This window comes from Mus musculus, chromosome 19 (genome assembly GCF_000001635.26).
Source record: "Mus musculus strain C57BL/6J chromosome 19, GRCm38.p6 C57BL/6J".
NCBI classification, from domain to species: Eukaryota; Metazoa; Chordata; class Mammalia; order Rodentia; family Muridae; genus Mus; species Mus musculus.
The window spans coordinates 38,309,019-38,328,682 of NC_000085.6; the positions used below are offsets into that span (position 1 = coordinate 38,309,019).

General features: G+C 44.9%; 1 long non-coding RNA gene across 1 annotated transcript; it reads right to left on the minus strand.

Moving 5' to 3' along the window:
• Positions 1 to 127: 127 nt before the first annotated feature.
• Positions 128 to 18,273, minus strand: Gm9886. The gene is made up of 5 exons (XR_003952846.1): positions 17,732 to 18,273; positions 17,242 to 17,355; positions 3,015 to 3,129; positions 2,561 to 2,703; positions 128 to 307 (listed from the first exon to the last, which is right to left on the minus strand). It is a non-coding gene; the product is annotated as a predicted gene 9886 (long non-coding RNA).
• Between the last annotated feature and the right edge of the window lie 1,391 nt (positions 18,274 to 19,664).

Consider the following 19,664-nt stretch of genomic DNA (forward strand, 5'->3'; position numbering starts at 1 on the left):
ACTCTCCACACAATAGCTACCTGGTAGGCTCCACCCCACCCCCACCCCCAGCACATTACCCACTTTTGGATCATACTATACCTTTTAAAGGATAACTACTTCTACTCAACGCCATTTCGGTGTTCTTACCTTGTACCGAGCACTGTTCTCGGGTGCAGAGACTGTGCATCCACAGTCTGCGGTGTTAGTAATTTTCCTTAAAGCCTGAAACACGATGCTGGGTGATGAGCTGCTTGAATTCAGACTGTCATCCAGGCCTGTCTACCTTATGTCATCAGGTGTTATCTTTCAGTTTTTCACTCTCCAGCTTATATGCGTGATGGTCAACAGGACAAGAAAAGAGTGGGGAGGAAGAGAAAATCATTTAAGATCCAACTGAGTTTCAACTCTAGCCCCTTCTGGCCACAGATAACTGGGTCTGGGTGCACTCCAAGTCAGTTATCTCCCTTGAATATTTGGAACTAGGACCACAGAGGCTAGGACTTTTAACACAGGCGCCAGATTGGCAAGGTGATAAATTGGGGTTTCTAGAAGCAGAGAGGTTTGCTGAGGAAGTAAGGAGCAACGTAGGATAGGAAAGGATGTTGGGTAAAGATAGATGCCTGGTCTCAGCCTCATCCCAGTGGGGACTCGTCCCATGGGGACTCAAGAGTGTGAATTATGCCACACTAGCCCAAGAGTGAAGAGTATCACTTTTGGGCAACTTTAGAAGAGGTTTCAGTCCACCAATGATCGTCCTCTAGAGAACACTACACATAAGCTGTCACTGGTCACTGATCCCAGTTACTGTGGAGTGAGTATGTGAACTGGGAATGGGAGTCTGGGTGGGGTACCAGGAGCCTATACCACCATGATAGTGATCAAGGGGCCGAAGCCATCTCTGAACGGTTGTCATGGCCCGTGTATGTACCAGGATCCCGGTTGAAATAGAAAAGAAGCAGAAGTGAGATGCTACACAGTGTGTGGGAAAGAGCAGAGAAAAGGGAGAAGGAGGAGGGGTAGAGGGAGGGGAGGACACAAAGGAAAGAAAGTCAGGGAGGGAGGGACTGTGTCAGACGCATGATGAGGTGTGGCATGCCAGGGTGGCCGCCCTGATAACCAGACTGTGTAAAACGGTTGCTGGAGCATTTGTTGGAGAATATTCTCAAAGTCGACATCTGGGAAGGAGGGAATGGGAGCAGGATTAGGCGGAGGGGCACAATGATGCTAACAAAAGCCTCTGACAGCTCCAGAGCTCGCGAGCTCTGGAGTTGAAATGTCTCTTTTCAGTTGTCCCAAGTTGGAGCAAGAGAACTCACTTTTATAGATATGTCATTTCTCCTCAGATATGGAAGAAAGCTGTTCCTGGAAGGAAGCATGGGCTCTGGCATGGGCTCAGGCGAGGCTGTTGCTTAGCCAAAGCCATCTGCAAAGATACCAACCATCAGAGTCCATCTTCTCACTACTGAACTCCTTGACGAAAAGCCCTGTATTCCTGAATGGGCATCTTGGCAGTTCATTGTGTCCACCTCAGAGGGGAGAGAGAGGGAGAAGGAAGAGAAAGGAGGAGGAGGAGGAAGAGGAGGAGGAGGAGGAGGAGGAGAAGGAGGAGGAGGAGGAGAGCAGCTGCCTAGTCCATGTTGTTTTCTGCCCCACATCCCAAGAGATCTGGTTGTGCTTTCTGCCCAATTATTTGAGATACTTCTGTAACCATCCAGTTCCCATCACTACACACACACACACACACACACACACACACACACACACACACACACACACAAGCACACTTGCATACACCCACACCTTGCATGCACACACACACTTTTTGAGAGATTTCTACATTTTTATAAACTATCTTCAACTGGTGTGGGCCACATGGTGACTACTGTTGCTTGACAAAGTTCCAGCATATCAAGATTGTGAACCACGGGCTGGAGAGACGGCTCAGTGGTTAAGAGCACCAACTGCTCTTCCGAAGGTCCTGAGTTCAAATCCCAGCAACCACATGGTGGCTCACAACCATCTGTAACAAAAATCCGATACCCTCTTCTGGTGCATCTGAAGACAGCTACAATGTACTTAGATATAATAATAAATAAATCTTAAAAAAAAAAAAAGATTGTGAACCAGAATTCTCCAGCATCCTTTTACCTTCATCTTGGACTTTTACTGTGTGTTATGGGAGTCTCCTTATGTTTTTTTTTTTTCCCTTTTGGGGAATTTTATATGAGCTTTAGTAGATAGAGTGCATAAATGTGTACAATGGCAATCTCTCTAAACAATTCTTTGGAGAACAGTCTCTGCACCGTGGAACCACACACAACATGATTAACTCTGCCGACTCCCACATAAGAACTCCCATTGTGCCCCTCAGCACCAAGAGCAGAGACGTTAACGATTTATCACCTGAAAGATGGCTCCAGGAACTCTTAGGCACTTACACCTACTCCCAAAGATGAAAACACACAATTGAGAAAAATCATCAAGACCCAGAGTCTGAGGCCTTAGCAGTTGAGGGCACAAGTTCAGTTTCTGAGTATAGGATAGTGTCCACAACTGATTCCCCAGGCGTGTGACTTACAGGATGAATGGTATCCCTATGAGGAGCAGAGTCTGTCAAGAAGTTAGACTGGCTTGATTCCCCCTCTGCCATGTACAGGAGCATCCACTGAAGGAGGATGGTACAGCATAATGAAAGAAGAGTAAGATACCAGGAGCTTCCCTCTGGGGAGAGAATGAGGAGAACAGGTCCATACTGTAAGACTAAGGCACCTAGGAAGGCAAGTAGGAACCAGCTCAATGCTTAGTGTGCTCCAGGGTGCAAACACTGCCCCTTGAGGAATGAAAGTGTTCTTCTGGGCTTGTTTCTCAGGACTCAAATGTCTGGGACCTCCTGACTACAAAAGCTGGGAGCCTACAGGAGGAAAGGGGCACTTGGGTGGGGTTGCTGAATCTTAGAAAACAATAAAGACTTAGATGCTTGCTGAACTTACTGCTTTTGCTTCAAAGAAAAATACTGTAATAAAGTTGATTACCTCGCTCATTCTCGATGTTGAAAAATCGGTCTAAAACAGGTTTAAAACCATCTGTGAGAAGATCATCCATCTCTTGGAATCATTAAGTCTGCTTTCAGCATTACCTGTGATTCAGCTGCTGTGCAAACATAGAGTATAAAAAGGTGTTGTCTTTCTTCAATAAACCAGCTGTCCTGAACCACCCTCAGACTGTGTGAGTCTTCTTTCCTCGCCAACTCCACACCTCTTTGGGACCTGAACCCCACTGGAGCTGGACTCTGGCACCCAACCAAGAATATGCAGGTGAGATTTGCTCTGCTGGAAATATGAGGGAAGCACTAGATAATTCAATATTTCTCTGCCATTCAAATGACGTCACTTCTCTCACTTTGACACCTCTTGTCAAATTAATTTAAAAATTACCTTTCCAACCAGAACAGGACTTCTCAATGTTTAAAACAGAATTTCAATGCATCAGAACTTCTTGCACCACGGAAATGAAAAAGATTTATGATGCATTTTGGACCTACAGATTTCTAATTATGTTGCAAATCAGCAAATTTTACAATTAAAATTAATCTAAATTGCCAGGGTAGTGATCGTATCCTTATAGCTGTGGCACTGCCTCAGATTTTGTTACTTCACCTCAAACTGATTCTAAATGGTTGCCTGGCATTGGTCCTACAAGCTCATCTATAGAACACTGTACTAGCAAATCACAGCTCAGTTCACTCAGCTTTGCTAGTATCATAACATGCCAACCCTACTGGTTATAGTGAAGGCATTTTAGTAGGCTTGGTGCCTGCGACATCCAGCCTTTTAAAGATGCCATGTTTTGAAGTTCAAAATGACCCTTGTCCTCCTACCCCAATGCTCTCCATGTTGCCCACATTTGTAGTTCCTTTAACAATTTTCCCATCCCCCATCACCTAGGCACTACGTCATTCTGTGCTCAGGTCACTTGTCCCACCGGTAACACTCTTCTCCTGACTTTTCTACACTTTGGAATCTTCATTCATACCTAGCCCATTACATGTGGTGGCTCCCTCTTCTGGCTTTGCCCGCCCATTGGTTTCACCAGGAGCAGGGGTCATAATTCAACCTGCCTTAGAGGTGGTTAGTTGTTGATCTAGCCATCTTTGCATAGTCCTAGCCAACTTCGCATCCTTGAGGGTCAGGATTGCATCCTACCTGCCACTTTTTTTATCATCTCATTCTACCTGAAGCCTAAGCTCCAAAAACAGTGCTTGCTACCTAGTAGAGGGCAGAAATGAAATAGCTGAAGTCCCCCTGCTTCAACAGTCCTGTTTGCATGTCTATGGAGCAGCCTCCTACCTTCCAGTTCGTTCTCATCCCGCAGAGAATCCTGCCTGTGGACTATCCACGAGTCAAGAGCAAAGGGCAGGAAAGGCAACGGCAGTGCTTTCAAAATATCTAAATCCTTTGGCATAGTCATCCCAGAGAACAAGGTAGACCCACAGGCAGCTGCTCAAAGGCGCCCAGGGTGCTTCCTCTCTAACCAAGGATCTAGAAGTCAGTCTTAGCAAAACTGGGCCTCAGACACTAGGACCCTGTCTTCTTCATTCCCTTGGCCTTGTGTAGCCATATATACTTGACAGCTATAAATAAAATACCCGTAGCATAGGATGCGTCCTTTAGTATTTGAAATATAACAGGTGATGCTTACTGGGTACTGACTCTGAGCCAGCTACTGTACTAAGTGCTTTTTCTGCATCGTCGTCTCTTCCTCTGTGATTCTAAGATTATGACATTGTTTCACAGATAGAAAAGCATTTAGGAAGGCTAGATAATTTGCTCATGGTCATTTAGTTGGTTAAGAAACAAAGAAAGATCCGATCTGCTTGGATGGTATCTGCCACTGGTAACATTCCAGGAACTGCCCAGGGACTAAATCCTAAATTAGAAATTCAAAACTCAGCTGGGCAGTGGTGGTGCATGCCTTTAATCCCAGCACTTGGGAAGCAGAGGCAGGCGAATTTCTGAGTTCGAGGGCAGCCTGGTCTACAAAGTGAGTTCCAGGACAGCCGGGGCTACACAGAGAAACCCTGTCTCGAAAAACAAAACAAAACAAACAAACAAACAAACAAAATCAGAACTCTGTAATCTGCCAGACACATAAACACACTCTTAGGGCCTGAAATGTTCCTAGTAGCACACTGGTAAGCTTCACACTTATGAATACAACAAGTTAAATTTTATTGAGGCTATTTATTAAACACCTACTATATGCAGCTCACTATGGTAGATAATACAAAAACAAAACAACAAACAAACAAAAAACCGCTGAACTGACCGAAAGTCACCCCTATCTTTGAAGGATTTACAAAGTTGCTTAGCTTATGTATACAAGTCTAATGCACAACATGAGGAAATATGGCAGAAATTAGTTCTTTAAGAGTCTGACAGAGATGGTAACCATGTCTTCCAGGGGCTCTTTGGCGTCTAAGCCACCCCTCTTGCTCCTCCCAGTATTCCTCTTTCTAGGGCAATAGACATCGTGGTGACACGTTTTACAATTAGGCAAACCTGGGTTTATACCTCAAGAGGCTTTTTACTAGTTTTATGATTATAGACAAGTTTATTAATGTTCTATAAAATATGGATAAATGATAATTATAGGGGATGTTGGTAGATTACATCTAAGCTTCTTAACTATCCTACTAAATGGGCCACTCAGTTTAAGTATATTTATTTTAAAATGTTTCACATTTTACTTATCTCTCTCTCTCTGATGTGCCTGTGAGTACATGGATGAGAATGCCACTGCGCATGCGCAGAGGCCAGAGGCCCGACTCTGAGGAGCAGATTCTCTTCCACAGGGAGTTTCAGGGATCAAACTCAGGTAGGTCATCAGACTTGCTCAGCAAGCGCTTTCACACACTGCGCTTTCTCTTGGGCCGTACAGCTGGCAGATCTGACTGGGCACACATTGGAGCGTTTCAGTTTGCTCTCAAGGCTGGAACTGGGTAACTGACCAGCGATACCCTGCTGCTGTACAGGAGCTGCAATCGGGAGGGTAGGCGGGAAGCTTTTCAATGTGGTTGTCCTTCTCTGTGACTGCTGAGGAGATGTGTGGGCTTCTGGAAGGGGGGCCGAAACGAAAACCCAGACGGTTCTGCCGTTACAGTTATCTAGACTTACCGAGTGGAGAAGACAGACATGCAGGGTAAAGAGCCAGCAGCATTGTTGTGTTCCAACACAGAAGACAGCAGGACTGTGATTTACATGGAGGGACTTTGGTCTCTGGGAAACTACTTCTATTTTAATAGAACTTGCTTTTGTTCCAATGTGGCCAATGGTGTCTCAGTGAAGGGAACACTTTGTGAAAAATAAGCTCTTCAAACTTCTGTCTCCCTTTTGTGCCAATAAAAGTCAAATGTGCCCGAATGACAAAATGAAGCAATCTACCACAGTCTCTGTGGTAGAAGTGATGCGTGCTTTATTTCTTAAGAAGATAGCTTGCAATTTGCATGTAAAACAGGGTAGAATTGAACTCAGGGGAGGTTTACTGAGTTCTAGTTCTATGACTCTGGCTGAGTTTCCTAAATGATAGTCTCCAGCAGAAGTGTTCAGTGAGGAAAAACAGACTCCATTTTCTAGTCCCAAATCCCACCCATGTTCTCAGTGGATATATCAAAATTATTGGGATTTTTTTTCCAAATGCACGTGACCAAGTCTCTACCCTAGATTCTGATCTCTGGGGTGCAGAGATCTCTGATCTCTAAAGCAGTAAGCCAAAAGTTCTCTTGGCTACGTTATAGAAACTTAACTAAGCTAGTTAACTAAGCTAGTTGTTATGTGACATGAACTGTCCTCGGGGTTATTATGACTGTGAAAAAGCCGTGGTTATCCTGTGACCAAGACAACTTATAGAAGAAACAGTTTACTGGGACTTATTGTCTCAGAAGTGTGTGCGTGACCATCTGGTTGGGAGCACGGCAATAGGCAGGAAGGTTTGGTGCTGGGGAAGGAGCCGCAGTCTTGCATCTTGAGACAGCAACCATAATGAAGAAAAAGAGAAAGCTAACTGGGAACTCTTTGGCTTTTGAAACCCTAAAGCCACTCCCCAGTGGCATATCAATTCCAGCAAGGCCACGCCTCCTAATCCTTCCCAAACAGTTCTACCAGCCGAGGAGCAAACATTCAAACCTATAAGCCTACAGGGGCCATTCTCAGTCAAGCACCATGTGTGTTTAGTTTCAGAAATGCCTGAACCATGTAACCCTGTGATATTTCTATAACCCTGCCACTCCTTGCCTCTTAGGTCTGTTTACTTCTGTGTTAGCATCTTCCTAGGTCTTCTTTCTTCCAGAGAGGAGAGACAGTCACAAGCAGCTCCAGCCATTGGTCCTGTCAGGTCAGCCACTCCCAGCAGAAAGCTTAGGAGCCACTTTCTGTCTTGAAAGCAGTGTCTCAGGGCTGAGACTTTTTGGACCAGAGCTAGACCTGACAATCATTGTGGTTAAAGGGTAGAGTTCTCCCACTGGCCACTTTGGGTCATAATGCCTTTTCCTAGAACCTGTGGATGAGAACCAACTAGACAAAAAGTAAGTTAAAAGTGATTTCCAGGTGTAAAACTAAGGAGTTGTTATAAATAGAAAGGGAATGCTGGGGCACACGAGTGCAGGTGATGTCACTGGGAGGAGTCTGAGCTCAACTTCCAGAGCCGAATGCCCAGGCAATGTCCTGTGATGTGTGTAAGATCCCTTCCCTGGGAGGCTTCAAAGCCTGTGCTTAGCTGGCCATCCAGCTCTGGGAGACGAGCCCATGTTCCTAACTCATGTTCTGTTCTTCTGGCTGTGCTCCTGTTTCAGATGACTCTTCCCCTGGCAAGGGCTGCATAGCTGCCTTCTCTCCTAACACTGAGGCTCAAATCTTCAGGGCTCCCTCACAGCCCAGACTTGCTCCTTCCTGACCTAGCTTTTCTGAGGATACCTAGGCATTCTTTGGAATTATCTTAAGCCAAGCTCGGGAAAGGCGAGTAGAGCATCAATCACCACCTTCAGTTAGCATCGGCTTCCCAATCTGGGCATCCACAGCATCATAGAAGCCTTATGTCATCAGAGCTAACAGAGCATGGGCCAAAGAGATGGCTCAGTGGGTACAGAACTTGCTGCCAAGCCTGGTGGCCTGAATTCAGTCCCCAGGACCCACATGGTGGAAGGAGAGAGTTGATTCCACAAGTTGTCCTCTCATTTCTACACACATATGTATCTCCTCCCATATGCACATAAATAATGCAATTTTTACAAAGTTCCTTAAAAGGGTACCAAAAGTTAACTAAGGAAATATATATATATATTCTTAGGGTCCAAACTATACACATTGGACCTGTAACAAGGGGATTTTCATTCTCTCTCTCTCTCTCTCTCTCTCTCTCCCTCTCTCCTCTCTCTCCTCTCTCTCGGTTTGGGAATCATCCTTGCTTTTTTCTTCTTTTTTAATTATTTTATCTATTTACATTTCAAATGTTGTCCCCCTTCCTGGATCCTCTCTCAGCAAACCCTCCTCCCCACCCCTCCTCTCCTTTGCTTCTAAGACGGTGCTCACCACCCACCCACTTCCTCCTCATCCCCCTTCACTGGGGCAACAAGTATGTACAGGACCAAGCATGTCCACTCCCATTAATGCCAGATAAAGCAGTCCTTTGCAATATATGTATCGGGAGCCATGGACTCACACCCATGTATACTCTTTGGTGGTGGTATAGTCCCTGGGAGCTCTGAGGTGAGTCTGTTTAGTTGATATTGTTGTTCTCCCTATGGGGTTGCAATTCCCTTCAGCTCCTTCAGTCCTTCCCCTAACTCTTTCACTGGGGCTCAGTCCAGTGCTTGGCTGTGAGTATCTGCATCTGTCTTAGGTGCTGGCAGAACCTCCCAGAGGACAGCCATACCAGGCTCCTGTCTTCCATTTTTCTTTTGCAATGTTCTCTAGTGGATTCTGAAGTCTTGGTTTGGGAAGGTTCCCCCAAAGTTCTGGGCTGAAATGTCATCCAGAGTGTGATGTCCAAGTTGCTTTGGGCTTCTTCTTCTTCTTCTTCTTCTTCTTCTTCTTCTTCTTCTTCTTCTTCTTCTTCTTCTTCTTCTTCTTCTTCTTCTTCCTTCTTCTTCTTCCTTCTTCCTTCTTCTTCTTCTTCTTCTTCTTCTTCTTCTTCTTCTCCTCCTCCTCCTCCTCCTCCTCCTCCTCCTCCTCCTCCTCCTCCTCCTCCTCCTCCTTCTTTTTTTTAATAAAATATTTTAACTTGATCAGGACTGTCCTCATGTCTTTTCCAATTTGGAAAAAGTCTGTAGCTCTCTGTTGTAGAGGGTTTGGGGCAGGGTGGGGAAAGGGGAAGAAACTTAGAGGTTTGGAAGACAGTGAAGACGTGGCCAGATTCTGCGGAATAACTTGTTGAGATGTTCGAGATGAGGCTATGGAGCTTGCCAGTTTCCTCTCGCTTGGCTTTGCCTGGTTAGGGATCTGCAGGCAGCATTTGGTATGTTGGTGTTTGACAGGTGTGGCATTTTACTCACCAAATGGGAAGCATTTTTAGCACAGAATCACCAAAGTTTAGAGGGGAAAAAAGACTAGTATTTGGAATAGCATATGAATAAGCAGATACACTATGTTAAAAGACCAAATAGAAAAAGCTCTCTCAACAAAATGCTCATGTTCACCTTCATTTGTACCACAAAGCCAGAAATTTTGAGTATTTCCTAAAAGGAGATACATATGTGTGTAGAAGATGACAACTTGTGGAATCAATTCTCTCCTTCCACCGTGTGGGTCCTGGGAACTGAACTCAGGCCATCGGGCTTGGCAGCAAGTATCTGTACCCACTGAGCCATCTCTTTGGCCCATGCTCTATTAGCTCTGATGACATAAGGCTTCTATGATTCTGTGGATGGCCAGATTAGGAAGCTGATGTTAATTGAAGGCAGGGATTGAAAGAAAAGCTCCACTCTTCTTTCCTGCAGCTTGGTTTAAGATTTAAAAAAAAAAAGACTAGATATCTTCAGGAAAGCTAAGTTTAGAAGAAGCAAGTCTGAACTATGAGGAAGCCCTGAAGTTTTCATCTCAAGGCAAGGAGAAGGCAGCCACGCTGCCCTTTCCAAGGAAAGAGTCATCTGAAACAGGAGCTCACCAGCAGAAGAGAAAGTGGCTCCTTTTCCACATCAGCATCACTCTAAATTTATTTCCTAAAATGCAGTTTTCCATTTAATGCAGTGACTTCTGGCTCATGCCCATCTTTAATGGTCTCGCCACCTGCAGAGAATAGACTGAAAGTGTTGATGATGGAGATAAATTCTGAGAATGACTTTTGCCTGAGCGTTTGCCAATATGTAGGAAATGTGCTAAATAGATTTCACACATTTAATCACTTAATTATTGCAGTGATGTGTTTATCGCCCCTACTGTCCAAAGAAAGAAATGAAGATTCCAGACCTAGGGACACAAAACACAGCAAAAATGATGCACTTACTAACTTCAGGGGGCACAAGTCATGAAAGCATCACGTAACTTTTACTTCCTATGAATCTTTCCCTAGAAGATACTGCAGAGTGTTCCCCACCAAAACGAGAGAATAGACTGTCAAAGAAAGGGATGTGGGATCGGGATTTGAAAACAGAATTTAAGGCAGACGAGAAGGCAGTTCTAAGATTTCCTTTTTAAAGTTTCTGTTTGTTTGTATCCATGCACATGTACATGTGTGGAGGTTAGAGGACAACTTGGAGCAATCGGTTGGCTCCTTCCACCGTGTAGGTCCTAGGATTGAACTCACCTTGTTAGGTTTGGCAGCAAGCACCTTTATTTCCTGAGCCAACTTGTTGACCCTCATTCTGAAATGTCTATGCAGTCGGCAACAAAATGACCAGAAGGTAAAGGTGTATAGAAGCTTCCTGGGACGATGGGAGGGGGGGTCCCCAGGGTTAAAATGAAGTGAGAAGTTATTGATAACGTATTGTTGCTATTGAGCTTGAGGAGGGTTTGAGAATCAGTTATCAGATTCACCGAAAACTAAATAAGTACCAATGCAATTATTAGCTTCCGGGGAACAAGTCACGAAAGCAGAAAAACCGACTAATGTTTAGCAGGGACTAATATTTATATATTTGCAGTGATCTGAATACAGAATCTATGTGTGTGTTTGTGTTTACATATGTGAGTGTGAGCATATGTTTACATGTATGTATGTGTGCATGAGTGTACCTGCGTACATGCCTGCTTGTGTGTGCATGTGGGGGGCGGGGGACAGCAGAGGGCAATGCCATGTGTCCTCAATTCTCTGTTACTGCTTGAGACAGAGTCTCTCACTGACTGACCAATGAGCACAGGGGATTCTCCTGTCTCTGCCTCTTCAGCACTGGGTCCCAGGTTTGACAGCAGGACTGTCAAAGCTGGGTTTTCTTCTTGCGCTTATGTAGCAAACACATTACCAATTGAACCATTGCCCCAGCCCCTAAGTGTAATTCTTTAAATTTAACAATTACAAAACTTAACTTGAAGCCAGCATTATGAAACACTTACTCCCAGCTAATGTAACTGCTCCAATAGTTTAACCCAATCTGTTTTTTCATTCACCTATGTCGCTCTTATTGTCAACGTATCTGTTAGGCTGGAGAGCTTACATTCATTCCCTGAGGTCACAAAGCTTGAATGCAAGCTTAAGCAGCCCGTACTCTGGGGACTGCTGTCCCTGCTGTCATGGCCTCTATCACTGGTCCTGGGCCTAGGGAGGGAAATGGGAAGGGCCCTGGGAGATAGCGCTGAGAAATTTAAATCTCCACCCATTCTAATAATAAGTCAACAACTGCGTATCCAGGACAGATAACGTAAGGAATTTCAGCCCTTGCACACTACCCCAATTAGAATACAGAAGTAGGTATCATTAGAAACACAAAACAGCTGAAAGTCTCTGTTTCAGGAGACTGGAGAGGGGTGGGGAAGGGCTCCTGCTATTACTGGAATTGCTTTGTCTTTTTTTTTTTTTATGGTTGTAGAGACAGCTTTTCTCTATGTAGGACTAGTACACAGAACTCTGTAGTCCAGGCTGCCCTCAAACCCAGAGACCCTCCTGTCTCTGCCTCCCAAGTGCGGGGATTAAAGACATGCATCACCCCCAGCACTTTGTTTAATATTTAAAGGGACTTTCTTTTTAAAATATATTGTATACATTTATTTATCATGTACGTGTGTGTGTGTGTGTGTGTGTGTGTGTGTGAAAACACCTATCAAGAGTCCATTCTTTCCTTCTACCATGTAGGTCCTTAGGATTGAACTCAGGTCAGCAGGCTTGGCAGCAAATACCTTTATGCACTGAATCATCTTGCTGGCCCTCATGTGACCTTCATATAACACTTGAATAGCTTTTTCAGTGGGAAGTTTTCCTCATAAAGGAAAGGCAATAATAAGTCCCCTCCCCTTCCAGCTCAGCTATCTTGTGGAGACCATTGTTGGCTTGATGGTGGTTTTGCTGCCTCATATACCTATATTGAGGTCAGTATGCCAGTGTCCTGGCAGTCATTGATGACTGAGCCAGATGTGCACTGCTATGCTTACACTTGGGAGCAGCACACAGACCCCTTATAACAGATCTATCAACTAAAAGGGCTTACAGCATCTACCTAGAAGTACACTCCTAGTCACACCTACATCCTTGAATATTATGAAATGAAATTTGGTATTATTGATCATAAATAACCCAGGACTTTGAACTATCTAAATTCAGTCCCCTTTATTTCCAGCATTTCATAGTTAGCAACTTCTAAATCTTCTTCTCTCCCGGGGAGAAAGTTTAAAGGGCAACCTAGGAGTAGAGAGATGGCTCAGCAGTTAAGGGCACCTGGAGTCAGATCCCAGCACCCACAGCAGGTGGTTGCCTGTAGGATGGAACTCTAGTTCCAGCAGTGAAACTGATGCCTTATTCTGGCCTCCACAGCACCCCCCCCACATACATGGTGTACATAAACTCACATACATACACATAAAAATAAGAATTTGTAAGGGGACAGTGACCTAATGCTGATATTGGAGATGTCTACATTCTCAGCTACTTTGTCACGAATGCTACGGCAAGTGAGTCATAGCAGTAACAATTATTAGTACACCAGAGCAAGCAGCTTTGTCCTTAAAAGGCCCTTGAGTTGGAACAACCGCAATATGTGGTACAAGATGAAAAGATACCACTGCCTGACAACAAATCGAATAAGAACCAGATCATAGTTGATGATCTCAGACATCTTTCTGACTGTACTTTCGGGTTCTTCCCAGAAACAAACCATTAGCTGTTATGATAAATGCCAGAATCATTCATCCAGGCACGAGAGATAACGTCTACCTAGAAGCTTCAATATGGCTTCAAGCCATGGATCTTCACTGTAGGAGAGTCTGGTACCTGTTAAAGGGTTCTGAAGAAGGAGCGTTGAGCAGCATGACTCATAGCTTTTGGGAGGTGGGAGGAGGGGAGAGGGACATGGCTCAAGAAGAATAGATCTACATGTCCACCAGAGAGCTGCCAGCAGAACTGGCATGCTCATGTAGCTTCAATGACTATGTATGGTAATTGTGGACATCTACACTCCAGGAAACAAAGATGAGAAAAGATTTAGGCAAGGGAGTTTTGGAAAGACAATGTTGTCCCAGAGAGTAATTAGAGGATCTATTCTGGTGAGTCCAAAAACAGCGTCCCAGGCTACCTAGAAGGATGACTGACTAGCTTTGCTGAATGATAAGGATGGTTGTAGGAGACAGAGGCAGAGTAGGGAAGACATGGCAATGTGTCGCAGTTCATGCCATGCAAGCCTGTGGCAGAGGTAAGGACAGACATCAGATGACGGTTAGCACCTTCAAAGACCCACCTCTGGTGACCTTCCATCAGCTAGGTCCTGACTCCTAAAGCCTGACCATCTGGTGACCAAGCATTCAAAACACCAGCCCGTGAGGAAACATTTCAGAGTCAAACCAGAACAACTCATAAGGACTCAATTAAGATATGAACAATTAATTCAATCACCCTGAAACAATCACACAGCTTCTCCTGTGCACCAAAATGGAGGCACCATCGGGATTATCAATGCCCACTTGCCCTCAACAAAGACAGATGATGGAAACCCTTGGCTTTCCTCTTCCCATAGGCCTTTAGTCTCCCATCCAATCAAGAGGGGCAATATTCTGACCTATGATGGGTCACATGATGAGGGAGTTGGCTTCATAGACCAGCACAAATTGCCTCTTTTTTCAGTGATTAAGTGTGTGGAGACTGAACGTGGTTGAATGTGCAGTAAGGCCAAGCCTCAAGTGTAGGGGGGTGAAGGATGCAACACCCCCCACCACTTGAGATGTCTGGCCTGTCTCTAGGTGTTCAGAGAAATCCAGAAAAGAACCTTATAAGGAAGGAGAGTGAGTGGGAGGGAACAGGGGGTAAATTTTGAGAAGTGTGTCATTGAGTTAAAGCCCTTACGCCACTTAAAAACACATGGCTGGACCATGTTCATCATATATATCTCCTTTGAGAATACAGTCCATGAATCATAGTTTCAACAGGATTATAGAAATGACTAACATAAGTCTGCTTCCTTTGCGTGAGCATTTGCACAACTTAAGCAGGTTGTAACTCCAGAGAAACCTGGAAAATTACCCACAGGATCCTAAGGAACCCAGAATCCAACAGACAGGATTCCAAACACTTGTCAACGTGCTCCTATCCCTGCCCTTCTGACCCATGTTACTGTAGCAAGTTCTTCCAGAATCATCTTCACTGCTAAAAAAAAAAAAAATCAGTGGAAATGTGTCCTCTCTATCTTTCTGGGGACAGTTCTAAGCTCTAGTCTTGGCTTTCAACCTCATTAAAAGCTGTGGGCTGTTCCCTAATAGGGCTCACTGTGGCTTGGACTGACTTGGTTTGTGCTGATGTCTCCCCCATGTGACAGCCTGGGTTTCTACTTCAATTCATTGTTCTCTAAGAGACCCTTTTAAGTCCCCAGATTGAAAGTATTTAAACAATACAGAATTTAGTGTTTTCACACTAAACCACAAAACCAAGAAGTGCTTAATAAGTAGTATGTAGATTTGGGTTTACAGCAAAAGTAGGAGTCCAGGGCTTTCTCTGATATAAAAAGGACAGGAAGCAGCTAGACAACGTCTGGTACTGCAGGATAGAACATTGTGATACTGTCTGTCTCTGTCTCTCCCCACCCCCTTTTGATTTGTTGACTGATTGATGGATGGATGGAAAAGGATTAGAACAAAGATATAACTTAGCTGGAATCCACTGGGGGAAATCACTTCAGAAGCTATGGACTGGGGCAGCACAGAAACTGGTCCCCACCGTAACCATAGTGACAGAGCAGCAGGAAGGTGGGAGGTGTGGAGAAGAGTAGGCAAAGAGCATCACAGGCCGAGGACAAAAGAGAAAGAGAGAGAAGGGGGTGATCGGGTCATGGGTTAAGGGGCAGGGACCATGAATAGCTGGAGCTAAATTCAGGTTTTTATTTTTTTTTCCATTTTTTATTAGGTATTTCGCTCATTTACATTTGCAATGCTATACCAAAAGTCCCCCATAGCCACCCACCCCCTCTCCCCTACCCACCCACTCCCCTTTTATGGCCCTGGCGTTCCCCTGTACTGAAAGAATTAGTAACTGCAGTTACCTAGGCAGGCAGGCTGCTCAGACAGCCGTGGGGTTCTTTTACATTAGAAAGGATTATATACTCCTTTAGAGTGCAGAAGAATCGGGATGTGGGGGGGGGGGGGGACTGTAAAAGCTGCAGTTAGAGAGGGGGACTGGGAGGCATCCTTGGGGTTGTAGGAAGATGGCCAGAGTGCCCCAGAATTCCTTATCCTGGTGACCATAGCACAGGGCTGCTCCCTGGTGGCGAGTGTCTCCAAATACTAGGATGCAATTTCTCTCTGCAGCTGAAGTGGCCAAACCAAACTCTTTTTAAGTAGTGAGTTGGACAGATTAGAGCATAAAACTATTAAACATAATTAGTAAGTACATGACGAGTAAGAGATTAGCCTGTGCGTCTCCCTCGACCTAATGGCACACGCTAATTAGATTCCTTCTTACTGTGGTTGAACTCTGCCCTACAGAGTTTCATGAAGGCAAGACCTGTTCTGAGCTTCCCTATCTGTATTTCAGGATCCCAGAGAGTGTCTGGCACAGCTCATCAGCCACACAAAACCTGCTAGTTCCTATTAGGCCCCTGCCAACAGACCCCCATTGTGGTCTCCCAGCAACTCCTTCCTTCCTGGGTCTCATCCTGGCTCCTGGTCACGAGTCCATAGGTTCCTACCATCTGTCATTTCTCTCTAGTTCTGCCTTTCTGCTGTCTAAACTGCATCATAGAAGTAAGCCCTGATGCTGAAAATCTGTTCAACTGCATAACATGAGTGCTGTCTTTATCACCTGTGTGCCATCAGAATTATGATTTAGAAGCAGTCATTCCGAAGCACGCCTACATTTTTCTCTAATCACTGAGAGATACCCATCTGTTGCAGGAAATATTCTAAAAAGAACTGGCGTGTTTCCACCCTAGTGCCTGCAACTCTCAGCCTCGGTGGCCGAGCTGGCCATGCACCAGTGGTGGGCAATGGCCAACCTCTTTTTATCTCATGGAGGCTCTGACTTAGAACTCCACAATCTCTCCACCAGCTTGCTAGATTCCCACTGGTGGGCCATTACCATGCCAGCCCTGTGCTGCAAATCCCCCATGGCCTGTGTGGTGCACTCAGGCAAACCCATGCTTTGCCACCATACCTTTCTCTCTTGAACCCAGACAAGCCTTCATGTGAAGGAAAACACAACACAAAGTTAGTTCAGAAACAATGGTAACTCAATCTCTAGGTGCAACAACAAAAACCTAATCTTGTAAGCCTTATTAAAATCTGATTCTTCCAGTGGTCAATCCTTGCAGATCTGCCATGATACCGGGAAACTCTAGCAGCTACATCTTACCCATATGCTGTCCCCATTCTAAAAGGACCTCACTCTCTCCTGCTTCCTCTCTTCCTCCGTCCAACCCGGAAGTCCCGCCCACTTGGCCAGTGATTGGCTCCTTTATTCATTAGGAGATTGGCTCACAAGAACAGCACCAGGCCCGTCCACAACACACCATCTTAAAATTTCATTCTCTATCACTCTGCTTTTTGTCAACATATAAACGTTTATAAAAACGATTCCTAGAGGCTCTGAAGAGATGGCCCCAATGCTTTTAGAGAGGACAGGGGTTTGATTGCTAGCACTCACGTGGCAGTGAACAGCTTAATAGTTGAAGAGAGTAAGTCCATGAATGTCGTGGGGAGCATGGGGGCAGGCAGGCAGGCATGGCGCTGAAGCAGGAGCTGAGAATTCACATCTGATCTACAAGCACAAGGTAGGGAGAGCACATTGGGAATGGCATAGGCTTTTAAACCTAAAAGCACATTCCTAATAACACAACTCTTCCAACAAAGCCACACCTCTTTGTCCTTCCAGAACAGATCCACCACCAGGGGACTAAGTCTGCAAATATATCAGCAGATGGGAGCCATTTTCATTCAAACCACCACACCTAGCATGTATAGTGTCCTGGTTTAATTTCCCAAAATTAAAAGATAAAGTAGTTAAGAACAGTTTTCTTTCTGTCATTATGCACTCTTTGGAAATCATTATTTTGCAGTTGCTAATTATTTCTCGGCTGTTAGAAAATGTATTCTATCCAGATCTTTATAACAAAATGTAAAACTCCCATAAATACCTTTGTTGCGAACCTTCTATTTCTGCTACTTGGTTTCCTCAAGTGAGACTTCTGGAAACAGTGTCTGGCCCCTGGGGCATGTTTTCCAGTTCAGATAAATATTGTCATCCTTATATTTTCAAAGGCCTGCAGCATTCAGGTCACATGAATCCACACTTCTCTTCCTCTGTCCTTTGAGTTATTCAGGATGAGAAACAGGATATCTATATATTTACATGCTTCTCACAAAACATGCAAGGAAAGTTTCAGTGGCTCAAGACAATGAAACTTAACATTCAACATTTTCCAATTCCACAGGGACAAATGGTGGGGTTGGAGTCCAGCAAGCCCCCTGGAGGAAGATTGGCCACACCTCCTGCCAATATGAACCCGCCTCACCAATACAGTGGGCAGACCAAAGAGCACCACAATGCAGGACACGCCTCCTTCTCAGCGCCAGTGTCCAGAGCTCAGTCGGCTGGGAGGAAAACTCTGTTCAGAGATTAGAGGGAGCTGACAATGCAAGTGGACAAAGGATGGATTATCAGGAGGAGGCTTTCTTTGAGCATGCTCAGAGGTGCTTCCTTGAAGAGATTAGAATGGGGGAAGGGGGAGGGGATTATTCACTCAGTGTGGAAAGGAAAGAAGAGAAGACCATCTTAAGCAACAAGTGGCTTTTTCGAGAACCCGTTGGATACACTGAAGTATGTGATAGTGCCTGTATACATATAGGTGTCAGGGGTCTTTTTCCTTTCCCAAGACCATCACTCCGCCAAGGTAGAAGGTACTAATGGCCACGTTGTTCTTCAAAAGTTCCTTTTACTCAGGCGGGTGTCCGGAGAGAAGTTCCAATAAGGTGCAGTATCTTTTTTTTTTTTTTTTTTTTTTTTTTTGGGTTTTCGAGACAGGGTTTCTCTGTATAGCCCTGGCTGTCCTGGAACTCACTTTGTAGACCAGGCTGACCTCGAACTCAGAAATCCACCTGCCTCTGCCTCCCAAGTGCTGGGATTAAAGGCGTGCGCCACCATGCCCGGCTAAGGTGCAGTATCATTAACTCTTGGATCACTTCAATTTGTCCTATACCAGCTCTGGGATTCCAAGTAGGTCCCCAAATGACCTATACCATGTGAGTTTTGAAAATTGGCACTCTGGAAACGAGGACCTCTGAAATGAGATGAGAATTCAGACAAAGGTTGAGTCTAGGGAGCTCATCAGACTGAGCCAGGGTGAGACAGAGGCCAAAGCAGCCCCAGCTTGAAAGTGCTTTACAATCTGGAGATAAGTGGGGGAAGTGTTAATCCCACTGTGACAAAATTTGAGTTCCATATCAGGGATTCCCTCAGCACGGTCATGAGTTAGTCAGAGGCTTATAAAGGCAAAACCCACAAGGCTCCGCGTACTTCCCACATTCATCCAATCAGGGGTAAGCATACATCCTGATGCTCCTTTCACCTACATGTGATCGATCACGTGATCCTGTGCAGTTGGGGCAACCAAGCTGGTTTCTTATCTTACATAAGCAACAGCTCCCAGCATTCAGGACGTTATCTGTCCTTGGGCAAGTGCGGCTTACAAGTAAGAGGCATTTCTGCTTTATAGATATCTGTTTTTTGTTTTTCTTTAAAGATTTATTTATTTTATGAATGTGAATATACTGTCTCTGTCATCATACACACCAGAAGAGGGTATCGGATCCCATTACAGATGGTTGTGAGCCACCGTGTGGTTGCTGGGAATTGAACTTAGTACCTCTGGAAGAGCAACCAGTGCTCTTAACCGCCAAGCCATCTCTCCAGTGCCCTTTTATAGATATCTTAAGCACAGCAATTTAAACTTTAAATGTAACTCTAGCCACCACAGAAGTCTCCTAAGAGGGGCTGGTGAGATGGCTCAGCGCTTAAGAGCGCAGACTGCTCTTCCAAAGGTCCTGAGTTCAAATCCTAGCAACCACATA